We start from the raw sequence: 21,328 nt of genomic DNA, 5'->3' as shown, positions 1-21,328 counted from the left end.
GAAGACCTAAGTCAAAAATTAAATTAGTGATAGTGTATAAAGGGGGTGCTAAAACTGTATAATAAAAAAGTAGGTGATAATCATAACAATTATATAAGATGGTCCATCTGAACCAACAATAGCATAAAAATAAGCATAAAAAACTAGCAAAAATGACACAATATAAAGTGAATATGTAAATAAATAAATAAATAAATAAATAAATATAGTCCATTCATAAGTGTCCGTGTTAAATTGAAACTGAATAGTACAGTGCTGAAAATTTGATGTAAGAGATGTCCACCTCCACCAAGAAGATCCCCCAAAAGTGCACTAATGGATGGCTTCTTACCACAAGGTGTTGACCTAATTTGTTAGAAAAGGTCAAATAAAGCATTGGTCACTAAACCAGTATCCAGGATTCCACTGCGCGACTCTACATTTCCTTAGTCCAAACACTCTCATACATCGAGAACAATTTGTTTTGCAGTTTAATAGAATGACTGTGCCATATCCAGAAACCACAACAGCCCTTTAATGCATGACCTTGCTCCGCTTGCCATGGGTGCAAACTTAAAACTTTAGAAAACTTCCATGAACAATCTGCTGGCTAGCCTTTAAATGCTGGAACATGAGGGCCTTCTTTTCTCTCAAACTAGAAGAAGCAGGACGTTTCTGGTCGGAGGTGGACATCTCTTACATCGAATTTTCAGCACTGTACTATTCGGTTTCAATTTAACATGGAGACTTATGAATGGACTATATTTATTTATTGATTTATTGATTTACATATTCACTTTATATTGTGTAATTTTTGCTCGTTTTTTATGCTTATTTTTATGCTATTGTTGGTTCAGATGGACCATCTTATATAATTGTTATAATTATCACCTACTTATTTATTATGCAGTTTTAACATACACCGAGATCCAAAAATATATTCTTCCTTTATTAGAATATCCTGCAGGAACAGGTTCTCTTCTAATGTCCCGTACACACGATCGGAATTTCCGATGGAAAAAGTACGACCGTGTGTATCATCGGAGTAATTCCATTGGAAATTCCAATGAATTCCATCGGAGTTTAGATAGAGAACATATTCTCTTTTCCTCCGATGGAATTCCGTAGGTCTAACTTGGTGGCATACAGCTGCAGCTGGTGTTTTTTTGTTTGGGGGGGCAAGCAACCAAACTCCCCCGTGGCACTTTAACCTCCACTGACACTTGGCGGACATCCGAGGAGCAGTGGCGGAGATCAGGCATCCAAGGAGTGGCGGGGATTGGGGCGTCCATGCATCGTTGAGGACCAGGCATCGGCGGGGACCGGGCATCCAGGCATCGGCGTGGACTGGGCATCCAGGCATTGGTGGGGATCAGGCATCCGCGTGGACTGGGCATCCAGATCCAGGCATTGGCAGGGACCGGGCATCCAGGCATCGGCGTGGACTGGGCATCCAGGCATCCGCAGGGACCCAGGCATCATTGGGGACCGGCATCCAGGCATCGGCCAGCAGCTCTTCTTCTCCTTCTTTCTGCCCTGCGTCTCCTCCCCTCCTCCTAGGCATCCAATAGGATCGCCTGTCCTTTCAGCCAATCAGGTGACAGTATCAGACCCACTTCCTGATTGGCTGGGAGGAGGATCAGTGTTGCAACAGTGAATATTTAGCCTGGCTCTGCATGTCAACTCTTATAAGACACATCTTGGAATAGGGGCTCATGCAGGAGATGAGGAGTGAACAGCACTTGTGAGGGACCAAAAATGAAAGAGGTAAGGTCCCTTTCATACCAGTGGACCGATCGATAGAAAACAATGGGTGGTCTGATTGGTTTCGAGTGAAAAATAGACAGGCAGACTAGCCATTGTTTTCTATGGAGTGGCAAATTTCAGCAGAGATGCGTCCGCTGACACCCGCCAGCATCCGACCTGGTACACTAAAAACATCGGATTGGATGACAGTTGGATGGAAACGGACAGGCAGTCAGTTTCCATCCGGCAATCCCATAGAGACCAGCGGGCTGTGTCCATGTCCACTCTGCATAAGTGGAGCAGACACGGATCTGTCATTTGCCTACTTAGTGGGGATCTGTGGAGAGATCCACCGCTGAGCAGGCTGATCTGATCAACTGATTCTGCTCTGTCTGAAAGGGGTCTTAGGGGCCACTCTGTGCAATAACACTGCACAGAGCAGGCAAGTAAAAATCTCTTATTCATTTTAATAATAATAAAAAAAAGACTTTACAACCGTTTTAACCCCTTCCTGCCCATCCTGGCACCTCCCAGTCCAGAAGGTTTCGGAGGTGGAAAGGATCGGCAATCATGTGACCACTCTCTAAGTCAGGGGTCTCAAACTGGTGGCCATCCAGCTGTTGCAGAACTACAAGTCCCGTCATGCCTCAGAGCTGGAGGGCCACCAATTTGAGACCCCTGGTCTACGTGGTCCAATAATCGAAAGCCAGTCCCGTTGGCTAACGATCTGTAGCCTGGACCGAGAACTGTGCTGAGAGTGCACACAGAATTGGTGATAGTGATATTAGAATAACCCTTCCATAGGCGTGCGCACAGGGTGTGCCAGGTTTTGCCTGGGCACACACTAATCACCCTGTGCTGTGCAGATTTCCCCTGCTGCTTGGCTGCAGAGAAGGGAACTGGGGAATCTCGGTCCTCAGTCCCTTTCTCTGGCCCAAAAGTGAAACATCAGGGGTCTGTTTAGACCACTGATATTTTACCAAAGCCCCCCAATGGGGCTCCCAAAAAATGTAAAAAAATAATAATAATAAAACCATTATAAAAATAAACTACTAACAACAATCTCTGCTCTACTGACACTGTCCTCTGCCCTACTTATATATATATATATATATATATATATATATATATATATATATATATATGTATATATATATATATATATATATATATATATATATATATATATATATATATATATATATATATATATATATATATATATATATATATATATATGGTACACACCCTAATGAACCCTTAGTGCAGGCAGCTAAAAAGAACATACCATAGTGCAGGGTCCGATTACCCTATATGTGCTGAGTAAGCTCTCAGCATAAAAACCACATTAGCGCAGCGGGCAGGCGAGTACTAAAGTCCACCATCTGCCAATGCACATATGTGATGGGCAGTCGTAAAAGGGTTAAATGGGTGGCTTTAGTGTCACTTTAAGGGTCAGCAAGTGCAACCAAAGGTTAATGTGACAACTGACAAGACATTGTATAGGGGATCCCTTCTACAAGCTTCATTAACTCATAGCAATCATCACATTCCTTTGGCTGTCATTGAGAATTGCTAGCTCTTCTGTCCATCCTCATATCCAATGTCCCCAGGCAGAGGGGGGAGTCGGTGTGTGTATGCTGCCATCTGATGATCAGACCTGATTGGTGACAGATCTGGTGTATTTTGGATCCCAGCAGATAATAGATGTGATGATCCCATGTCCAGGGAAGTTTCATTATAATGCTGCTCGGTGGGGACACTTCAGATAACAATTTACAGACATTGCGACATTTAAGTAAACAAGATTGAATCAATTCCTTGATATTAAAAGTCACGCTTTATGAACGCAATATGCTGTGAAATCTCCCTTCTCTGCCTTCTCCCTCTAGTGAATATCTCATATTGGCTCCAAATTCATACAATACATTCAATTGATTGGAGATTATCACTGGATCTGCTCGAGCACAGATACAGCAAGGACTTCTCGTGCGGCTTCTGCAATCGTGGATTTAAAGCGCCCTCTAGCGTCCGTTAGAGCACACTGCAGCAGTTTTTTTTTCTTTATTATTATTCTTCTCCATTTTTCATTCTAGAGATCATTTTTACTGCTGCTTCTCTTCCAGCCTTCCTCTAGGGCTTATGTAAATGTATTAATCGGTTCAGGTGAGCTTTATCAGCTATAAATCCACCTTTCTTTTTTACTGTAAAATGTATGGGCTGCCTAGCAATATCATAGATCTTTTTTTTTTTTTTCAGCTGTCAGTAGAATGGATTATTTTCTTGGAACGTACAATACAATAGGGCTAATTTACTAAAACTGGAGCAGACAGAATCTGGAACAGCTGTGTATAGCAACCAATCAGCTTCTATCTTCAGCTTGCTCATTTAAGCTTTGAAAATGACAGCTAGAAGCTCATTGGCTAGTAAATCCCCCCCTTAATGTATGTTTTTCTACATCGCCGTTGTTGTAAGCATTTAACTATCACATCGCCTGGAGCAGACAGAATCTGGAACAGCTGTGTATAGCAACCAATCAGCTTCTATCTTCAGCTTGCTCATTTAAGCTTTGAAAATGACAGCTAGAAGCTCATTGGCTAGTAAATCCCCCCCCTTAATGTATGTTTTTCTACATCGCCGTTGTTGTAAGCATTTAACTATCACATCGCCTTTGCGCAAGGGAATACGTGATCGGTGAGTACATTAGTGCTTGAAATAGCTTTTTTTTTTTCTTGTTTGTTCCTTTCGACACTGGTGTTGATTGTGCATGTCTGTAATTAACTCTACGATCGATCAGCGGTTTGATACATTGTTTTAACAGCTTCTTGCTGGGATTACACTAAAGGCTGTCTGAAAAAAAAAAAAAGGCAAATGAGAAGAGCCTTATTCACGCTCTGCTGAGAGCTGAGATCTCAGCTGAAAGGCACAATACTGCTGGTAACAGGAGGCAATGATACTGATGAAGCTCGTTATATCTGCGCCATACCCAACCATCTCGCTGTCCACCCACATACCAGAAGTGACCCAGCAAATGCTTGGCCTCTTTTCTCAGCATTAGACTAATATTCTGGCACACACACAACTGATCCCTCTCTAGTGATGCTTGTTTGTTCCATATTTTACAAGCTGAACTATAGTATACGTGAAGCTGTCGTGTATGAGAACACAGTTCTGGCATCAGGTGCTGTTTAAACAGTTGCGGCTAGATAACTGGTAATTTTTTGATAGCTAGTACTTGTGAATTTAAAGCGGGAGTTCACCCGAAAAACTATTTTTAACATTAGATTGATGCTCATTTTGTCAAGGGGAATCTGGTGTTTTTTTTTTAATCGAAGCAGTACTTACCGTTTTAGAGATAGATCTTCTCCGCGGCTTCCGGGTATGGTCTTCGGGACTGGGCGTTCCTATTTGATTGACAGGCTTCCGACGGTCGCATACATCGCGTCACGATTTTCCTAAAGAAGTCGAACGTCGGTGCGGCTCTATACGGCGCCTGCGCACCGACGTTCGGCTACTTTCGTAAAATCGTGACGCGATGTATGCGACCGTCGGAAGCCTGTCAATCAAATAGGAACGCCCAGTCCCGCAGCCCATACCCGGAAGCGGCGGAGAAGATCTATCTCTGAGGCCCCGTACACACGGCCGAGGAACTCGACGTGCCAAACACATCGAGTTCCTCGGCGAGTTCAGCCCTGAAGCCGCCGAGGAGCTCGGCGGGCCGAGTTCTCCCATAGAACAACGAGAAAATAGAGAACATGTTCTCTATTTTCTCGACGAGTTCCTCGGCGGCTCCATCGGGCCGAAAGTGTACACACGACAGAGTTTCTCGGCAGAATCCAGCTCTGACCGAGTTTCTCGCTGAATTCTGCCGAGAAACTCTGTCGTGTGTACGGGGCCTAAAACGGTAAGTACTGCTTCGATTTGAAAAAAAAAACACCCGATTCCCCTTGACAAAATGAGCCTCAATCTAATGTTAAAAATTAAGTTTTTGGGTGAACCTCCACTTTAACAGCGATTTAAAAAAAAAAAAAAAACAATCTCAGTTATTTCAGTTTTCCACAAAAGCTGTGTATTTCCCTATAACAGGCATTGGATTGTCACTAAAAGTGCATACACCATCCAACTGCAAAACCTATTTTGGGGGCTCGATTTACTAAAGGCGTAGAGCATGTTCAGTTTAAAGAATGATTTTAAACTTAAAGCGGTATTAAACCCAAAAACAAGGTTATATATTGCAGCTTACATTCCTTAGATGTGGTCGCTGCATTCGCTTTCTATTTTAGTATTTTTTGCCTTTATTTCACCTGCTGATCTAACCAATCAGTCTGTTATTTTTAAAACTTACTTTAACAGATCAAGCTGTCCAGCAAATGTGACATTTAGAGGGTTCAGACGAACAATTTACCACTGACACTGACTGGTGCTTACAATAGACAGCTTTTATTTATTTATGTGATGGGGTGAGTATTACCGCGCTTACCACAAGAGTGGGGAAATGAGGAAGGGAGAGGGGTACAGCTGCTGCACTGGGTGGTGTATCAAACCAAGAGCAAATAGAGAATAGAGAGGTAGTGCTATTCACAGCGCAGCACTACCTCTCTATTCTCTTTTATTTATTTATGTAACATCTTTATCCCAAGGAGATTTTATTTTTTTATTTTTTTGCTGTAACTGCTTATAAATTGCTAGCTGGGGTTTGGCTTTCATTTATTAGTCAAGTCCACCTAAATCTGCTAGTGCATCTAACAATAGCCTCTCCCCAGACTGACAATGCTGCTGTCTAAAGGAGTCTCTGTTGCTCCTCCATACAGAATGGAGACACATTAGGACAGGAAGTTTGTTGCTGGTTGGATTACCAGGTGAAAAAAGGAAAAAAAAAATTCTAAAAAAGAAAACAAATGCAGTCACAACATCTAAGGATTAGCAAGCTGCAGTATATTACACTTTTGGTGTTTGATTTAAAGTGTTTGTTAACGTAAAAAAAAAAAAAAGATCCTGTTTCTTTAAAGCATGTTATACTGCACAGTACTTGTGCTGTGTCATTTGGCCCCCTGTAAAACCTGAAATTCCCTTGTTGATTCTGCCAGTTTATGCCCTCCCCTTTCTAAACTTTCTTTCTAAACTGACCACAATATATCATGGCTGCTGAGCCCTGACACTGTGGTCAGCTTACATGCTTCCGTCATCTGCTGTGTCCCCTGTCTCTCTTCTGTGCTCTCCTTCATCCTCTCCCCCCTCCCTTCCCTGCCTGTCAGCTCTGTGTCCGTGCCCTACCTCCCCTCCTGCTGCTCAAATTAGGGTTACATTTACATTATCCTCTTGGTTGATTCATGTTAAGTTCCCCCAGTGACTGTGCTTTATAAAAAATGCAGCTATATACCTGTTTACTGAGCATAGATTGACGCTCACATGATCCACTGCCTATCTCCTCTTTCACATGACAGCTGCAGAGGGTGGGGCTGCCTCACTCCTCCTCCCCTCCTGACTGACATCAGCGGGGGGGATCCTTGACCACGCCCACTGCAGCTATCAGGCCGAGAGAAGAGAGAGCTGGTGGGTCATGTAAGCGCCGATCGCGCTCTGAAACAGGTATATTGCTGAATTTTTTATAAAGCACAGTCACAGGGGAACATTACATGAATCAACCGAGAGGATAATATCAATTTAACCCTGTGGGTTAACAATCACATTAATACCACTTTAAAGCCCAACTGGACAACTTTTTTTTCCATGCAGTGGGGCTGTGTATGCACTGCATTGGCTAACTGCTTCTTTTTATATAGGGCTGAGGAGAGTAGGGGATATACTTACCTGATCCTCTGATCCTCCCAGCACAATACCAGACTTGTACCCCTGTATTGCAGTGATCTTGAATAGTGGACTGTTCCTGACATCATCACACCCAGAGCAGGCTCCATGGACCAGGAACAGTCCACCTATGTACCAAGAGGGAGCAGCGTTTTCCAGAGGATTGAAGGATCAAGTGAGCATAACCTGATAATTCTGCTCACCTCTGGCTTTAAGCCATTTGGGTTTAATTTCCTTAAGGCAAATGGGCTGTGCACTTTGCAAGTGCACTTGCACTAATTTTCCCCCATAGCTTAGTAATTGTGATAACGCTCTGCTGATTTCCATCATCCAATCATGTTTAAACAAAATGCTTGTTTTTCATTTTCCTTACACCTGATTGGGTATTTCTTACAAAGTGAAGCTTTTCCACATTACATTTACTAAGGAAAAAGTGGGCAAATGCACTTGCAAAGTGCACAGTCTATATGCCTTTAGTAAATACACCCCATAGAGCTTTTTTGTTCAACATTTAAAGTGGTTATAAACCCTTGGAAAAAAACAAACCAAAAAAACAAAAAACCCTGCATAGCATACTAGCGCATTATGAATTACTTACCTTACATCGAAGCCCCCGCAGAGGTCCTTGTACCCCCCTCCGGCCAGCGACATCTCTCCCAGGGGTTACTTCCCGCTATCGCGGCTCCTGCTCTGTGATTGTCCAGAGCTGCGATAAAATTAGCCGCCGGTAACGGCACACTCACTGAAGCAATGGCACATACGTGCCATTGCTTCAGTTTGCCCCAGTGCGTATGTGCCGATGACATCGGCACATGCAGGGGACAGGGGATATCTTCTAAACGGTGCAGGTTTAAGAGATATCCTGGGTAGCTACAGGTAAGCCTTAATATAGGCTTTCCTGTAGCATAAAGTGGTCTGTAAGGGTTTACAATCACTTTAAGCTGAACGAAAGATTTGACATTTGTTACAACTTTTTACCCTTCCTGTTTTCTATTTTATGTATCCCTACATGTTTTGATTTTCAAAAACTGAAAAAAATTCAAATAAAAAATATATCCAACCTAAGCTGAACGAAAGAAATATAAAGCCTTGTACACACGACCGAGTTTCTCGGCAAAAACCAGCAAGAAACTTGCTGGGAGATATTTTTTTGCAGAGGAAACCGGTCGTGTGCACATTTTCGTCGAGGAAACAGTCGAGAAACTCGACGAGCCAAAAATAGAGCATGTTCTCTATTTCCTTGACGGGAATGGAGAAAATTGGCTTGTCGAGTTTCTTGATGGCTTCATAAGGAACTCGACGAGCAAAACGATGTGTTTCGCCCGTCAAGTTCCTCGGTCGTGTGTACGAGGCTTAACAGATTCCTCTCTCAACGCTAAACTGCACAGATGGACAAATCTTCCTGTTCAGGCTATTGTATTCTGGCAGCTGCCACTCAAACATAGCCTGCGTTTTATTGGACGCAGGTGGTATGTAGCCAACAATTTTGGCAAAAATGTGTATGAAAATTTGGTAAGCTTTGTATGAAAATTTTACCTTTCTTGATTTGGGTGTTGCCACCCAGGGGCCACCCAAAGAGTAAATATCTCTGCATGTATGGCCCGCTTTAGCTTATTGAATGAGGTGAAGCTGTGCTGACTTTACGCATCCTATCATGTATAGGCAAAAATTTGACTTTCTTTGCACATGACTGGGAAGTGAATTTTAATTTAACTTCTACTCATTCACTAAGCTAGGTAAAAATTCCCTCCCCGTGAACACATTCTACATTTTTAACCACTTTCCCACCGGACCATTTGTCAGCCTTAAGACCAGAGGTGTTTTTACAATTTTCCACTGCGCTGCTTTAACTGGTAATTGCGCGGCCATACAATGTTGTACCCAAACAAAATTTGCGTCCTTTTTTTCCCACAAATAGAGCTTTCTTTTGATGGTATTTGATTGCCTCTGCGATTTTTAATGTTTGCGATATAAACGGAAAAAGAGCGAACATTTTGAGAAAAAATGATATTTTCTACTTTTTGTTATAAGAAAAATCGAACAAACTCAATTTTAGTCATACATTTTGGCCAAAATGTATTCAGCCACATGTCTTTAGTAAAAAAAATGCCAATAAGCGTATATTTATTGGTTTGCGCAAAAGTTATAGCATCTACAAACTAGGGTACATTTTCTGGAATTTACACAGCTTTTATTTTATGACTGCCTATCTCAATTCTTGAGGTGCTAAAATAGCAGGGAAGTACAAAACCCCCCCCAAATGACCCCATTTTGGAAAGTAGACACCCCAAGGAACCTGCTGAAAGGCATGTTGAGTCCATTGAATATTTTTATTTTTTTGTAACAAGTGATTGAATAATGACAAAAAAAAAAAAAAAAAAAGAAATTACAAAAAGTTGTCACTAAATGATATATTGCTCACACATGCCATAGTTATATGTGGAATTGCACCCCAAAATACATTCTCCTGCTTCTCCTGAGTACGGGGATACCACATGTGTGAGACTTTTTGGGAGCCCAACCACGTACGGGGCCCCGAAAATCAAGCACCGCCTTCAGGATTTCTAAGGGCGCAAATTTTTGATTTCACTTCTCACTACCTAAGACAGTTTTGAAGGCCATAAAATGCCCAAATAGCACAAAATCCCCCCAAATGACCCCATTTTGGAAAGTAGACACCCCAAGAAATCTGCTGAGGGGCATATTGAGCCCACTGAATATTTTTTTTTTTTTGTACCAAGTGATTGAATAATGACAAAAAAAAAAAAGAAAAAATAAATTACAAAAAGTTGTAACTAAATCATATATTGCTCATACATGCCATGGTTATATGTGGAATTGCACCCCAAAATACATTCTGCTGCTTCTCCTGAGTACGGGGATACCACATGTGTGTGACTTTTTGCGAGTCTAGCCGCGTACGGGACCCCGAAAACCAAGCATCGCCTTCAGGATTTCTAAGGGCGCAAATTTTTTATTTCACTCCTCACTACCTATCACAGTTTTGAAGGCCATAAAATGCCCAAATAGCACAAACCCCCCCCAAATGACCCCATTTTGGAAAGTAGACACCCCAGGCTATTTGCTGAGAGGCATGTTGAGTCCATGGAATATTTAATATTTTGCCACAAGTTGCGGGAATATGAAAAAATATTTTTTTTTTGCACAAAGTTGTCACTAAATGATATATTGCTCACACATGCCATGGGCATATGTGGAATTACACCCCAAAATACATTCTGCAGCTTCTCCTGAGTACGGGGATACCACATGTGTGGGACTTTTTGGGAGCCTAGCCGCGTACGGGACCCCGAAAACCAAGCACGGCCTTCAGGATTTCTAAGGGCATACATTTTTGATTTCACTCCTCACTACCGATCACTACCTATCACAGTATTGAAGGCCATAAAAGGCCAAAATGGCACACAACCCCCCCAAATGACCCCATTTTGGAAAGTAGACACCCCAAGCTATTTTCTGAGAGGCATTTTGAGTTCATGGAATATTTTATATCTTGCCACCAGTTGCTGGAATATGACAAACTTTTTTTTTTTTTTTTTTTTTTGCACAAAGTTGTCACTAAATGATATATTGCTCACACATGCCATGGTTATATGTGGAATTGCACCCCAAAATACATTCTGCTGCTTCTCCTGAGTACGGGGATACCACATGTGTGGGACTTTTCGGGAGCCTAGCCGCGTACGGGGCCCCGAAAACCAAGCAACGCCTTCAGGATTTCTAAGGGCGCAAATTTTTGATTTCACTCCTCGCTGCCTATCACAGTTTCGGAGGCCATGGAATTCCCAGATGGCACACAACCCCCCCAAATGACCCCATTTTGGAAAGTAGACACCCCAAGCTATTTGCTGAGAGGCATGGTGAGTATTTTACAGCGCTCATTTATTTTTGAAAATGAAGAAAGATATATATATATATATTTTTTTTCTTTTTTCAATTTTCAAATCTTTGTGACAAAAAGCAAGATCTGCAAAATACTCAACATACCTCTCAGCAAATAGCTTGGGGTGTCTACTTTCCAAAATGGGGTCATTTGGGGGGGTTTTGTGCCATCTGGGCATTCCATGGCCTCCGAAACTGTGATAGGTAGTGAGGAGTGAAATCAAAAATTTACACCCTTAGAAAGCCTGAAGGTGGTGATTGGTTTTTGGGGTCCCGTACGCGGCTAGGCTCCCAAAAAGTCTCACACATGTGGTATCCCCGTACTCAGGAGAAGCAGCAGAATGTATTTTGGGGTGTAATTCCACATATGCCCATGGCATGTTTGAGCAATATATCATTTAGTGACAACGTTGTGCAAAAAAAATAAAATAAAATAATAATAATTCTCTTTCCTACAACTTGTGTCAAAATATAAAATATTCCATGGACTCGAGATGCCTCTCAGCAAATAGCTTGGGGTGTCTACTTTCCAAAATGGGGTCATTTGGGGGGGTTTTGAACTGTCCTGGCATTTTATGAACAACATTTAGAAGCTTATGTCACACATTACCCACTCTTCTAACCACTTGAAGAAAAAGCCCTTTCTGACACTGTTTGTTTACATAAAAACATATTATTTTTTTGCAAGAAAGTTAAGTTGAACCCCCAAACATTATATATTATTTTAAAGCAAAGGCCCTACAGATTAAAATGGTGGGTGTTGCATTTTTTTTTACCACGCAGTATTTGCGCAGCGATTTTTCAAATGCATTTTTTTGGGCAAAAATACATATTTTTTTATGTTAATGCACTAAAACACACTATATTGCCCAAATGTTGAAATGATGAAATAAAAAAGATGATCTTAGGCCGAGTACATAGATACCAAACACGACATGCTTTAAAATTGCGCACAAATGCGCAGTGGCGACAAACTACATACATTTTTAAAAGCCTTTAAAAGCCTCTACGGGTTACCATATTAGATTTACAGAGGAGGTCTACTGCTAAAATTACTGCCCTCGATCTGACCTTCGCGGTGATACCTCACATGCATGGTACAATTGCTGTTTACATATGACGCCAAACCGACGCTTGCGTTCGCCTTTGCGCAAGAGCAGGGGGGGACAGGGGTGCTTTTTTTTTTTTTTTTATTTTATTATTATTTAATTTGCTTTTTTAATTTTATTTTAAACTTTTCCTTACTTTTTTTTATTATTTTTATAATTTTTATTGCCATCTTAGGGCATGTAAATATCCCCTATGATAGCAATAGTTAGTGACAGGTACTCTTTTTTGAAAAAATTGGGGTCTATTAGACCCTAGATCTCTCCTCTGCCCTTAAAGCATCTGACCACACCAAGATCGGTGTGATAAAATGTTTTCCCACTTTCCCAATGGCGCAGTTTATATCCGGGGAGGGGACATACCCTCCCACTGCTTGTAAAAGCAGTTTAGAGGCTAATTAGCCGCTAGGACTGCTTTTACATGAAAGCCGACCGCTGGCTGAAAAGAATGATACCAAGATGATACCTAAACCCGCAGGCATCATTCTGGTATAACCATTCAAAGTCCAGCAACATACCATACGTTGATGGTTCTTGTTGGACATGTATTGTAATCTTTTTTTTTTTTCATGCAGCCTGATCGGTGGGTATGCCCACCATTAGAATACCTCCCTTCATCCACCCACTTCTAATGATGGGCATACATGCACCATTTATATATGCCGAAGCATGGGGGCATCCTCCCGCAAAAAAGTTATGCCGCTCACACACGTATGTACGCCGCATAAAAAGTTATGGCGCATACACACGGTCGGACTTTTCCACGGGCAAGCTTCCGACGGAATTTCGACCGTATGTACGCGGCATTAGGAGCAAAATCGCTCCTCCGCCCCTAATGCCCCCATGCTTCGGCATATATGCTCTTTTTTTAACTGTGGTGGTGAAATCACCTCCCACAGTGTTGGAGTCGCGGCTTTATGTATCGTGGGAGCAAACGCTGTTGCTGTCACGCTAAATAAATCCGCGCTGCAACTGAATGGCGTACCTGCTAAGCAAATGATGGTTAACATTATAACAAAGTAACATTACATTTTATTTTAACAGTAAGATCTTACCATACCATACCTGCAAAGCAAATATCAAAAAAAAAAAAAAACATTTTTTAACGCAACCTGTGCCTAAAAAATATATATGCCGAAGCATGGGGGCATCCTCCCGCAAAAAAAGTTATGCCGCGTACACACGGTCGAACTTTTCCACGGGCAAGCCTCCGTCGGAATTTCGACCGTATGTACGCGGCATTAGGAGCAAAATCGCTCCTCCGCCCCTAATGCCCCCATGCTTCGGCATATATGCTCTTTTTTTAACTGTGGTGGTGAAATCACCTCCTACAGCGTTGGAGTCGCGGCTTTATATATCGTGGGAGCAAACGCTGTTGCTGTCACGCTAAATAAATCCGCGATGCAACTGAATAGCGTACCTGCTAAGCAAATGATGGTTAACAATAAAACAAACATTACAGTATAACATACCATACCTGCAAAGCAAATACAATAAAACATTGTAAAAATAGAGAGAATAGATATAGAACAATAGTGAGTGGACAGTAGAGAGTGAACATAAGAGAACAATAAAGAGAGGAGAAAAATACAACCACAACTATTTTTGGATTTTTTATTTTATATTTTTTTTGTGTTTTTGTGTGTTTTTTTATTTTTTTTCTACTTTTTTTCACTTTTATGAAAACTATAAACTGAACGTTGCAGATTATGGTCTCTCAAAATGTGATGGCCATCACATATTCCGAGACCCTGTGTTGGTGTGCCTAGGACTGTGTGGTGCTGTACCCTACGCTAAAACTGAACTAGTGTGTGGTAGCGTTTGAAACATACACCAATGCAGAGACCAGGTTGGTCAGGACAGTCGGGACAATAAAAGCGGGTGTCACGCCTAAATCCGAGTTTGCTGCAGACACGACATCTTTTTTGGGGGGTTTTTATGGTAGGGGTACCAGCGAGGACAAAAGGAAAATGCCTCTCATACAGCCGGCTCACTGCATTTGCGTTGGGAAGGTGGGGCACAGCACCATCTGGAAACAGAAGGGCTTCGACGATCTCTTCCTGGAATTTTAGGAAGGATCCAGTCCGTCCTGAAGCTCTGTATAGCACATGAGCGTTCAGCAAAGCCAATTGAAACAAATACACTGATACTTTTTTGTACCAGCGTTTGGACCTCCGGGCAATTAGGTACGGCGCCAACAACTGGTCATTGAGGTCCACCCCTCCCATGTTAAGGTTGTACTCGTGGATACAGAGGGGTTTCTCCACAAAACCAGTCGCCGTAGGAATTTGGACTGCCGTGTCTGCGTGAAGCGAGGACATAACGAAAACATTCCGTGAATCCCTCCACTTCACTGCTAACAAATTATTACACCGTAAGCAGGCTCTCTCCCCCCGACTAAGACGGGATTCTACAAGCCGTTGGGGGATGCCCCGGCGATTAGGTCGCACGGTGCCACATGCGCCAATTCCATAATCAAAAAGGTGACTAAAAAGTGGCACGCTTGTGTAATAATTGTCCACGTACAAGTGGTACCCCTTTCCGAATAAGGGTGACACCAATTCCCACACTATCCTACCAGCGCTCCCTATGTAATCAGGGCAATTCTCCGGCTCTACGTGACTGTCTTTTCCCTCGTAAACCATAAAGCTAGATGTATAGCCTGTTGCCCTGTCACAGAGCTTATACAACTTGACCCCGTATCTGGCACGCTTGCTGGGAAGGAATTGTTTGAATGACAAGCGGCCAGAAAACTTAATCAGGGACTCATCAACGCAGACAACTTGTTGGGGATTATACAAGGCTGCAAACCGTTCGTTGAAGTGGTTTACGAGGGGCCGAATTTTGTAGAGCCGATCGAATTCAGGGTCTCCCCGAGGACGACAGAGTTCATTGTCACTAAAATGCATGAACCGCAAGATCTGCTCGTATCGTGTCCTGGCCATGGAGGCAGAGAAAATGGGCATATGGTGAACTGGGTGCGTGGACCAATACATCCGCAGCTCACTCTTTTTAGTAATGCCCATGATGAGGGAAAGGCCCAGAAAGATCTTAAATTCGGAAACCGTAATTGGCTTCCAATCTCTGGCAAGGGACAGCTGGGGATTAGCGGCGATGAATTGACCAGCGTACAAATTGCTTTGGTCCACAATAGATCTATAGAGATCTTCCGTGAAATACAGCGAATAAAAATCCAGTGACGTAAAATCAACTGTATTCACCTGAATTCCGGGTTGGCCAGTGAATGGGGGAAGTACGGGTGCTGCAGAAGTGGTGGGTACCCAATCAGGATTGGCGAATGCAGCAGGAAGGGTACTATGGGGACGGGCCTGTCTTTGTCGTCTTCTTCTTGGTGGCAGCGGGACACTACTCGTGCTTGCCACCTCTCCAGCTTGAACTGCACTTATGGGACTCGCCACGTCACCAAGTGTTACTGCAGTGCTGGATATATGACCAGGATGTACTAGGCCGCTGGTGCTTGCCAGTTCACCAGAAGGAATAGCGGCGCTAGTACTTCTCTCCTCCATACGAGAGCCCTGCGGTTCTTGCACCTCAGCGACAGCAGAAGATCAGGGTCTGGTACGCCTGACCCTAGCAGGGACCACAACTCCGTCGTCAGAGCTATCTGTCAGGGAGCCACTGTCGTCTACAGGATCGTATTCTGAGCAAGAATTTGACAGATGCGTGACCTCCTCATCACTATCTGTCAGGCTCATAAACAAGTAGGCCTCTTCATCACTGTACCATCGATTTGCCATTTTGGGCTCTAAATTTAGGGGTACAGTGGTGAGATTCACAGGCAAAAAAGCACCTGACCTGTTAGCGACTGAGTCAAGCGCTACCAAAAAAACTGTTAGCGATCGCAGAGATCAGGCCTGACTCTGCGAACGCTGCAGTTATGTGTTTTTGTGTTTTGTGTCAGTGATCGATCGATCGATACTGCACTTCGGTGGGTTGGGCTGGGCGAAGGGGCTAAACGCAGGTGCTAGCAGGTATCTGGGCTGATCCCGCTAACAATGCGTTTTTGGGAACCCTAAACTGCAGGGGACGCTAGTATAGATCTGATCAGATCAGGTATCGATCCGATCAGATACTATACCACTAAAGGGAGGCGTATGGTGCGTGCGTGGGTGTTAGCGCTACTGGCACTAATCTGACGCTGCCTGGGGCGACGCAGACCCTATCTGGCGCTAAAACCAAACTTTTATCACACGCCGGGCGATCAGGGGGTTAAAACTTTATTTAATGATGCTATAGAAAATAAACAAACTAAACTGCGTCACCTGTGACACTTATACTGTGATCACTGGTGACAGGGGGTAATGAAGGGGGTTAAAGGGGGTTAAGGGGGGGGTTAAACCTTTATTGGGGGGGGGTTAGGGGGGGTCCCTAGACTTTTTATGGCCTAAGACTGATTACCTAAACACTTATTTTTGTCACTAATGACACTAGTACAGCGATCAAAAAAAAATCTGATCGCTGTACTGGGTGACACAGTGACAGGCAGTGAATGGGTTAATTTGGGGGGTGATCAGGGGGTGATCAGGGGGTTAAATGTGTGCCTATGTGACCTGGTGTTAGAGTAGTGTTGTGCAACTCACGTTTCAGATGCTCTCTCCCTCTCGGTCTGGAACGGAAAGACCAACATGAGGGAGAGAGCAGTACTTCCCCTGCCAATGTTTACAAAACATTGCCAGGGGAAGACAACCATTGGTTAGTGTGATCACCAGGTCCAGGCCAGATTTTATTGGCCTGGACCTGGTGATTGATCAGTTCTGAAACAAATCTGATCATCGGGAACGGCGGGGGGGCGCGCGCGCGCGCCCCATCGCCGTTCACGCGCAGGACGTATAGCTACGGGCTCTCGCCTGGGAGAGCCGACCTGCCGCCGTATTATGACGGTGCGCGGTCGGCAAGTAGTTAATAATCAAAATATTAATATATGAAAAATAGGGATCATTGCAGAATCTGGTCAGTAGAATCCCTGTGCCATAAGTTGGAGGAATGTGCTTAAAAGAAAACTTTAGCGGTTTGGGATAAAATTCCATCAGTGCATAACATGTGTCAGATTCATGCACTTCTCTGGACACTCAGTGCACTCCTACCCTCTCTTCCTGACCATTGCACCCTTCACACTGACAGGCAGAGCTTTTTTTCTCAGAAAATAGGTGCAGGAACTCAATCACGACCCGTTCAGATTTCACAAACAGTAGAAGGGTCTTAAAGGGGCATTAAATACCAAAATTGCATTACATACAGAGTGCAGAGTTCAGGGGGTTACAATGCTGTCACTTGTAAACACAGAAACCAGACTTCGGTGTTTACAAGTGATTGTGGTGAGCAGGCACCAAAGGGTCTGAGCCAAAGGTGGTGGAACTGAGTTCGCCCAAGTTCCCCCTGAAAAAAAGCCCTGCTGACAGGCATATGACCAAGGGGTTCTAGGGGTACTAGGGGTGAACAGTAGGTGGATTTAGATAAAAAGTAAAGCTGACTTGATGGGGAAATATTCTCTTGATTCCCCATCAGGTCAGCTTTACTTTCGATCTAAATCAACCTACTACTGTGTGCTGTCAATCAAAAATAAAATGGGCTGGATGCAGAACTAGTCTTTTAGTTCCCCATCAGGCTCAGCGCACCTAGTGACAAGTCAATTCCCAAATATTACAATATTTGGGTAATGACATCACCTATATCCTGTGGTTTACATGCTTTTGGCCCGGGTTATCTCCATGAATGGGGTTAGGGCTCTGTGCAGGAAACTATCACATACTGTACATGACAGTTTCCCACCATTATACGTTTGTACGCCAGCTCAGAGTTGACCTTAAATTCTGCCAGTTTCTTAATTTGATAACTGGTGATAATTCTTTAATTGCCCCTAAATTAGACCTGGGTAGCTCCCCTGTATGTGTTGAAAAAAGGTGAGGTGTTAAGAGAGGACTCCAGCGGCAACCTGTGAAGCTCATGGAGAACTCCATACCCAAGAGGGTTAAGGCAGTGCTGGAAAATAATGGTGGCCACACACAATATTGCCACTTTTGCCCCAATTTGGACATTTTCACTTAGGGGTGTACTCACTTTTGTTGCCAGCAGTTTAGACATTAATGGCTGTGTGTTGAGATATTTTGAGGGGACAGCAAATTTACACTGTTATACAAGCTGCACACTCACTACTTTACATTGTAGCAAAGTGTCATTTGCAGCCTTGCACAGCATCCATCTGCAGCCTTGCCCAGCATCCATCTGCAGCCTTGCACAGCATCCATCTGCAGCCTTGCCCAGCATTTATCTGCAGCCTTGCACAGCGTCCATCTGCAGCCTTGCACAGCATCCATCTGCAGCCTTGCCCAGCATTTATCTGCAGCCTTGCACAGCGTCCATCTGCAGCCTTGCACAGCATCCATCTGCAGCCTTGCCCAGCATCCATCTGCAGCCTTGCACAGCATCCATCTGCAGCCTTGCACAGCGTCCATCTGCAGGCTTGCACAGCGCCCATCTGCAGGCTTGCACAGCGTCCATCTGCAGGCTTGCACAGCGTCCATTTGCAGGCTTGCACAGCGTCCATCTGCAGCCTTATAAGTGTCCATCTGCACCTTGCCCAAAATTGCAGCATGATGTGTTTTTAAATTTAGCGCTGCCGAGATACACTGAGCCGGATGTCCTGTGTATTCAGTCCCGCCCCGACTCCTATGATGGACACAACACCGCTCCAATGACGGGACGTAAAGGCAAGGAGGCAGTACTGGGCATGACTGCGAGCAGAGCCGAGCCTAGCCGAGTACACAGTACACTCGGCTCGGTCTATGTCGGCGGCGCTCCTCTTTCCCTCAGAGACAGTGGGGATTGGCATATGTAACAAAAAGTAGAGAGACAGTTTATTAAAATATACACGTTTGCCAGTAAGGATGGCAAAGCAGAAACTGTTTCCTTTCAGACATTCTGTCTCTGGAGAAAGATATGTGAAACAGAAAAAAAAGAATTTTGCTTGCATATGACTGGATGATTGAAGGAAACACAGCTCACTATTAGTAAATCAACCCCACCATCTTTCACTTGTAAAGATCCATTCACCATCTTCTAGGAATTTAGGATGATCCTTAACACCTTCATGACAGAGGGTAAAACAAATCTTAAAGAGGAGCTACAGTCAGGTTTCTAGTCAGCAGCTACAAAAACTGCAGATACTGATTTCTAATAAACAGAAACTTGCCAGTCCAGGGATCCAATGCAGTCCTCACCCGGGCCAGTTCTTCAACGGTCTTCTATTCCAGTGCTTTCCTTCAATGTTAGCTTTGGGAAGCCCTTACAGCTTCACAGCCTGCTCCCCACTGCACATACGTAAGCCATGCTGCACTATCTAAATGGACAGAAAGGGCTTAACTTCAGCTCAGATCACTTAGACCACATGTGTCAAACACAAGCCCTGTGGAAGGAATCAGGCCTGTCAGGCTATATCATGTGACCCACGCACCCAGGGATTATTTTACAGCGAGAACGTGGTGGAACTCCATTCTGCCACATCCAGCTCTCACCCTTCACACACCAATGTCACTTGTAAACACAGAAGCCTTCTGTGTTAACAAGGATAGCTTTCCTCTTAGCCACTCTCACAGATCCCTACCTGTCCTGCACTCATGGTGGGGACAAGGGAGATGCAGATGCAGGTGCAATGTGGGATAGGGCATCGCATGGTAAGCTGTACTATGAACCCAATCTGTGCTGGGGTGCACAGATGCCAACCAATGATCTCCCTGCAAGTGATAGAAACAGACAGAGCCACCTTCACTGCTGGGAAGTACTGGAGCCGGACAGGGTAGGTGAGACGTGAGGAAGCTTTTTGGGGGGTGTCGTTAACTTAAAGCGAAGTTCCACCAATTTTTTTTTAAAGTCAGCAGCTACAAATACTGCAGCTGCTGACTTTTCAAATATGGACACTTACCTGTCCAGGGTACCTGCAATATCGGCACCTGAAGCCGATCTGTCCATTGGCTCTCGGGTGGAGGCACCGCCATCTTCGCTAAGGGAATCAGGAAGTGAAGCCTTGCGGCTTTACAGCCTGGTTCCCTAATGTGCATGTGCCAGTCGCGCTGCGCGATCCCACTGGTCCCTGCTGTTTTCTGGGACCTGTGTGTCTCTCAGAAGACAGAGAGGGGGGCGGAGGAGAGAGGCCAGACATGGCATAGATCGCCGTGGATACTGCAGCCATCTATGCCTGGAAGCGGGAGAAAATACCTGGATTACATAGGTATCTGCCCCCCCCCCCCCCGAAAGGTGCCAAATGTGACACCGGAGGGGGGGAGGGTTCCGAAAAGGGGAAGTTCCATTTTTGGGGTGAACTCCGATTTAACAGAACGCAACTGCAGTGCATTTTAAACACAGTGAATGGGCCCTTAAAGTTTGCTCTGCCTTTGTGTGCACTTAAGATCAGAGTTCTGCAACTACGTTGTACTGAATTTGGTTTGCACTGTGCTTAAAAAAAGTTAGCCTAAAATGACCCACCCATGCTGCTTTATATGCCATTATCATTTTTTCCTTGGAATTACAAAGGCTGGCAAATGTTCTGTGAATTCATTACCACAAATAAGATAATGCAATTGCTGTTCTTTATGCCCTGTGATAAGAAAACGGTTTGTTAACCTATCTACGCATGGATAACTGACTGCTTGCAGTGGTTTAAATGACTTGAAAGCAATCTAACTCTAAATCCTCTTATTATTACACTGTGTGCACAGAGCTTGGAAACAGGAGGCTTTTTCTCTCTGTTTTTGCAAGAAATAGGAGGTAAA

At 43.9% G+C, this 21,328-nt stretch overlaps 1 long non-coding RNA gene across 1 annotated transcript in view; it reads left to right on the top strand.

The window, feature by feature from the left end:
- Positions 1-3,985: 3,985 nt before the first annotated feature.
- Positions 3,986-21,328, top strand: part of LOC120918981 — a 29,254-nt gene continuing 11,911 nt past the window's right edge. Inside the window, exon 1 of the long non-coding RNA XR_005744491.1 lies at positions 3,986-4,419. This is a non-coding gene — a long non-coding RNA (uncharacterized LOC120918981). The remainder of the gene's footprint in view (positions 4,420-21,328) is intronic.

The sequence above is a fragment of the Rana temporaria genome, chromosome 1, assembly GCF_905171775.1.
Source record: "Rana temporaria chromosome 1, aRanTem1.1, whole genome shotgun sequence".
NCBI lineage: Eukaryota > Metazoa > Chordata > Amphibia > Anura > Ranidae > Rana > Rana temporaria.
This window is presented reverse-complemented; position numbering and strand designations above follow the sequence as displayed.